The sequence below is a fragment of the Fukomys damarensis genome, unplaced genomic scaffold (assembly GCF_012274545.1).
Source record: "Fukomys damarensis isolate Sample0158 unplaced genomic scaffold, DMR_v1.0_HiC HiC_scaffold_6, whole genome shotgun sequence".
In the NCBI taxonomy this organism is placed as follows: domain Eukaryota; kingdom Metazoa; phylum Chordata; class Mammalia; order Rodentia; family Bathyergidae; genus Fukomys; species Fukomys damarensis.
This window is the reverse complement of record NW_022900918.1, coordinates 32,992,164-32,998,545: the sequence shown is the minus strand read 5'-3', so window position 1 is coordinate 32,998,545 and position 6,382 is coordinate 32,992,164. Positions and strand designations below refer to the sequence as shown.

General features: G+C 40.8%; 1 pseudogene; it reads right to left on the bottom strand.

The window, feature by feature from the left end:
• Positions 1-1,786: 1,786 nt before the first annotated feature.
• On the bottom strand, positions 1,787-1,886 carry LOC117285163 (annotated as a pseudogene).
• Positions 1,887-6,382: the final 4,496 nt, after the last annotated feature.

Sequence of the window (6,382 nt, the reverse complement as noted above, 5' to 3'; positions counted from 1 at the left end):
GAGTGAATGAGATTTCATCTGTATTTACAGCCGCACCCCATGGCTCCCTTCACTGCCTGAGCTCCACCTCCTGTCAGATCAGTGGTAGCATTAGCTTCTCAGAGGAGCAGGAACTCTCCTGTGACTTGTGCACATGAGGGATCGGGGTTCTGCTCCTTTTGAATCTAAGGCCTGATGATGTGAGGTGGAGCTGAGGCGGTGACACTAGTGCTGGGCAGAAGCTGCAAATACAGATCAACATTAGCAGAGAGGTCTGATTGCACAGAGTCCACAATAAATCAATTGGTTGCAAACTCATATCAGAACTCTTTCCCATGTTGCACATTTGTCAAGGTCACAGTTTTGGTAACTCCTGAGCTAACCCCAGTCAAAATGAGTAAGAAACAAATGTTACTGGACAACTTCTCTGAAAAGGGGGAATGACCCAAAAATAAGACAGCAGATTCTAAAAATGCCAACAAAAAGAAAGCTGCATTTAAAAGGAAACATCAAGAGTTCTACTTAAATTACAGGTTAATTGCAACTCCAAGCCTGCTACGTATAGTTGCAGGAAAATAAACTCAGGGCTCACACTACTTTGTTGTAAGCTGTATAATTACCTTACACTAATTCTTCATTTTGGTAAGTTGCATAATGACTTCATATATATTATAAACTAATAGCAATTAAGAAATAAACTGGTCGTGGTGGCACACACTTGTAATCCCAGAATCCAGGAGGCTGAGGGAGGAGGTTCGAAGCAAGTTCAAGGCCAGCCTGAACTACAAGATGAAATGCTGTCTCAAACAAGAAGAAGTACACAATGAATGTAATAGGCTTGAATCATCCCAACCTTCTTCCCCCTCTCCTTGGTCCATGAAAAAATTGTCTTCCATGAAACCAGTTGCTGGTGGCAAAGAGGTTAGGGACTGATGCCTAATATTAGGGTGCAGTTATTAGGTCAATAGGAAACTACAACCCAACCCAGGTAGGAGGATAAATGGCCCAGAACCTTCAGGAATGAAGGTATGGGTCACCCTGCCAGATGAAGCCTATTGGCTGGAGCCACCCAAAAATAGAGTAATTCCTCACCTTGTTTTTTTGGCCTACATCCAAGGTGCTTGCTGAAGTCCCAGGGGATGAAGAATGGGTAGTTATAAACACCAGGTACAAACACATGACCAGTTACAAAAATGCAGATTGTAGTTGTCATGATCATTTCTCATTTTGTTAAAATATACATCTCAGATCTTCTTCCTTTATAACATCAACATTAGTACTTAAGTAGCATTAAATTTACATAATCTTTTGAGTTTATTGGTACATTTTAGGTATACATTGTGATCACATTCATCACTGGGAATTTGTACATGTACATAATATATCTTGGTTCTTATTTTTTCCCCATTCCTCAACCCCTCCACGCCTCTCTATATACTAAAACTTTGTTTTCATTTTTCCTTTTCTTCACTTTTTTCTTTCCCTTCCTTTCCCATTCCCCTCCCTAGTTCCCCTTCACCTTTGAACATTTTCTTCCTATTTCATATCTATTAAGCATATTGATCATTTACACTTTCAATTTGTCACACCAGAGACATGTGACCTATTTCACTTGAGTATGGCCTCAGGGTGCATCCATTTAGGTATAAATATCTCTAGTTTGTCTTTCTTTTTTTAGTTTGTCTTTATGGCTGAATAGTACTCCATTCTATAAAAAAAAATCCCACATCTTCTTTATCCATTTACAGTTGATGGGCATTTGGGCTGTTTCCAAGATTTGGCTACTATAAACTGTGTGGCTATAAAAAAAAATATGGACAGCTTCATGAATGTGCACATTATCCTTGTGCAGGGGCCATGCTAATCTCTGTCTCTTTCTAATTCTAGTGTATGTGCTGCTGAAGCAAACATTACATTATGATCTTTAAGTCATAGTGTGGCAGGAAAGGAGTAAGCATCACCCAAAGCAAAACTGCCTTTTAGTCTCGGGAGGAAATTAGTGTGTCCATCTGTATGCAGAACAGTTGTGTATCATGTTAGGCTTAATCATGAACTTGCTATTTGGAGATGAAGTTTAAGATGTGTCTGGCTGTCAAGTTGACAAGGGTGGATCATGATCATTAAGAAGGATGTATCAATTTGACAGGATTAAGAAAGCGTAGCAGATCAGTAAAGTGCAGGTCAGCAAACCGAGGGGGGTCTTAACTGCTATGAGCAGCTCTAGCCAGTAGGCTTCTATCCTGGATAGAATAAAAAAGGAAAAGATAGAAATCTGCCCTTTCCTGGAGAGCTCTAGTCTTCTTCAGTCTGTTCAGAGGCTGTTGCGTCTGGACATAGAACCAGTTTTTTCAGCCTCCCAATGCAGACTCACACCTTTAACTCTCCAGAGAGCTTGTACTGTGGACTGGAGCTACATCCTTGAGCCCTTACTCTAAAGCTCTCATCTCCAGCATGCAGATGGCCATTGTGGACACTCCCGCCTCTAGACCCAATGGCCTAATAAATCCCCTTGCATAATTACACACAGATTTTCTATTGATTCAGTTCCTCTACAGAACCCTAATACAGGCCTAATGGTGGAGATGGAGGTCACAAAATGTGGTGAATAATTGAAGGGAGGTGCTGGGTAACCCAAGGCTCCAGCTCAGGTGATTAATTAGTTGAAGGGAAGGCCTGGAATGAAATTCACTTCTGTACATAATGAGCTTGAGGTTCCCAAAGATCACACTAGTTAGTAGGCAAGCAGGTGGATACAGTTGGAAATGGAGGCAATGGTTATATAATGAATGAAAATGGACCGAGAACATCAAGTGAGAAGTAGGTGAGAGATGGAGCCCCAAAGGGCACTGACGTCAGAATCCGGAGAAACAGGATGGAGCAAGCACAGTGTCTCCTCTTTTAGTGTGCTTCCCCAGACTATGTGCAGGCCCAGGACATATCGGTGACAATCTCTTTGGGATATTATGCAGGCGACTCAGCTCAGACTAAGAAAGATGGCTTCCAGGACAGACTGGGTGTCATGTCAACACAGACCTAGTGAAATCTGAGTTGAGAAGCAATCACTGGGCGAGGTTTCAGTGGGCTCTGGAGGCCTCAGTGACAGAACTTCAGCAGAATCCTAGGGACATGAGAGCTAGCAGGGAGGACAGGAAGAGGTCAGATAGCTTCTGTGCTGCTTAAAATGTAGAAGCCGGGCGCACACCTGGGATCCCAGCACTCAGGAGACTGAGGCAGGAGGTTCATGTGAGTTTGAGTTTGAGGCCAGCCTAATTTAGACGGTGAGGTCCAGGCCAGCCTGAACTACATAGTAAGACTGTCTCAAAAGAACAAACAAAAAACTCCGCAAAATATAACAAAACAAAGAAGCAGAAAGTCGGGCATATTTAGCAAGGAGAGGGTTTGCACACAGAGAAAGAAGGAAAACAGAGAAAGAGGGGTCACTCTGGAAAGCCAGTGAGAAGGTGGGTGAGGCTGGAACGGGGAAGGGATGAGGGAGAACTCCGCAGCCAGGGTGCTGCTGGGAAGTCTGGGCAACTTTCCTGACATGCCGGGGCAAGAGGACAACTACAGACAAAACACCAGTCTCTAAACTGTGCTCAATACAGTCCTGCAGAATGTCTGGCTCTCTAGAAATGACGCTGGGAGACAAAAGGAATAAATCTCACACACCTCCAGCAGTTACCTCGTTTCCAGGCTTCACCGTGCGCAGTTTTCCTTACAAGTGCTTTCTGCTGTGAGGGCGCATGGACAAGTCTTCCCTGGGGCTCTTAGATGCTCACAACACAACACCATCAGGTCAGCTCTGGGCTACACTGAAACTAAGGAGTGAGGTCAACAGGCCCCCAGATCTACCTCACAGGCCAGAAGCAGAACTTGCAAAGCAGATCACAGCAGCCGACCTCAAGACAGTCCTGACCAAAGTCACAGAGAAGAGGCCATTTTCTCCAGTGTCATTCCTCATTCTAAATTTTTTTTGTTTTGTTTTGTTTTTTGGTACTGGGGATCAAACGCAGGACCTTGTGTTTACAAGGCAGGTGGTGCACCAAATCCCCAGCCCATAAACTTCCTTTTATTTATTTATTTTTGTGGTGTTGGACACTGAACCCAAGGGTTAGCAATGTTAAACCAATGCTCTATCACCGAGCTTCATTCATCCCCAGCCCTTCCTTTAGTATTTACACAGGCTGAGCATTCCTAATCTGGACATCTAAAACGCTCTGGAACTTTTAAGAAACTTTTATTTTTGGCCCCAAGGTCAAACCTGGAGCAGTGGGCATGCTAAGTGAGCACTCTCCAAGGAGCTACACAGAAATCCCAAACTGTGAGCGATGACATGATGCTCAGAAAGTTTTGGACTTCGGATTTTCATATAAAGATGCTCAACTGGCAAAGTCTATGCAAATATCCTCAAGACCAAAATAAAGCTGATTTTTAAATCATTCACTGTTCACTGATGGAAATATTAAAGTAACTTTTTAATTTATTTTTTTGGTACTGGGGATTGAACTCGGGTCCTTACACTTTTGAGGCAGGCGGCAAAACCACTGAGCTAAATCCTCATCCCTAAAGTAACAACTTTGATCATCAAAATTAACCTGCTGTCTCAATCAACAGATCATTTATTTAAAGTAAAACCTTTGGTAACCAGTCTATTTCAGTGCTACCTTTACACTGCAAAAGATACTAAAAAATCTTACAAGGAATTTTAACCCTTGTGTATGAGAATCAAAGTAACTAGAGCTCCAAAACCCCACAGGTCAGTTCTTTGTTTTTACTTACTTTTTTTTTTTTTGGTACCAGGGATCAAACTTGGGATCTTGCACTTGTGAGGCAGGTGCTGGAACCACTGAGCTAAATCCCCAACCCATATTTTTATTTATTCTTTTCTTTTGGTTTTTTGAGACAGGGTCTTACTAGATAGGTGAGACTGACCTGGAACTCACTATGTAGCCCAGGCTGGTCTGGAACTCACAGCGATCCTCCTGCCTCAGCCTCCGGAGTGCTGGGATTATAGGAGTGCACCACCACGCCCGACTGAGTTCTTTGTTTTTAGAGACAGAGACAGAAATTACTTAGTATGAACCCAGCAAAATCATATAAACAACAACTGGAAATTTTAGTTCTAAGTTTAATGGCAATGTCTGATTTGTTCTCATAAGCAAAAAGCAGCAAACCCCTTAAAACAAATAGTTTCATAGACATAAGCAGACTAGTATCTCTGAAATCATCTCTAATGTCTACATTTTTTATAGATTTCCATCAGATGAATATGAAAAAGCTGTAGTGATTTCTTAGCTTTCAGAAAAAAAAATTTGTGAAATCCAAATTAAAACAATGAAATCATGAAGATGTAGATTTGCTAGTCACCACTAATGTACACATCATAAAACTCATTTTTTTGTTTGGTACCAGGGATCAAACTCAGGACCTTGAGCTTGTGAGGCAAGGCAGAGGCGCCACTGAGCTAAATCCTTAGTGCATAAAAGCTGATTTTTAAAAGAATAAAAAGTACCATATTTTGAAAAACAACTCAAAAATACAAAATCCTACAGACAACAGTGTAAGTAAGGCCCATAGTAAGTACCAGACTTACCTCATCTGCCTGACTAAACTTATATTATTGCCTCAGAGGGGACTTCTGGCCTTGAAAGAAAGCCCAAGACTGAAATTATAGTGAAATGAAATTAAGATCTAATTTAATTTAGATCAACTCAGTGATATACATGAACAAAATTTGATAAATCTGACAAAATATTACAAATCAGCTTAAAACACCCTTATCAATAGATTTGTATTTACATGAGCTCCTTGAATATATAACAGGTAAGGATGCGATGAAGATGTTTTTACAATATTTATTAAGATAACAAATTTATAAATTGAAAGACTCAGAGGCACATAGTTTAAAAGGCCAATACCATGGGAATAATGAAGTCAACACAGAAAACTAAGAAGATATGAACAGTCACAACCGATACAAAATTTTTAGAAGTTACATTCCCCCCAATGAACACATCATAGGAATCATCCTTCAAAATTACCATGATAAAAAGTTATTTCCTTCAAAGAAAAATAATTCTTTCCACCTACCAAGCCTAGAAAATCCTATTTACAATGAACTGTCCTGCATTTCACCAGTATTATGGCCTCTTCTATTTTGCCATTAAAAGTATTGAAAACTTTATAGCTATTATATTTACAAATGCACATATTTATTAAATTTGCTCTTCATTGAGAACAACTGAATATATACTTAAATGAAATCACAATACAAATGCTTTAGTGTCAAAAGCACGTTCTGTGGGGAGAGGTGTGTGGGAAGAGGTGTGTGTAGAAGTATGCTGTTTCTGTAGGGTACCGGCCAGTAAGTCTGATAAAACCCAAGGGAGTCACAAAACAGGTC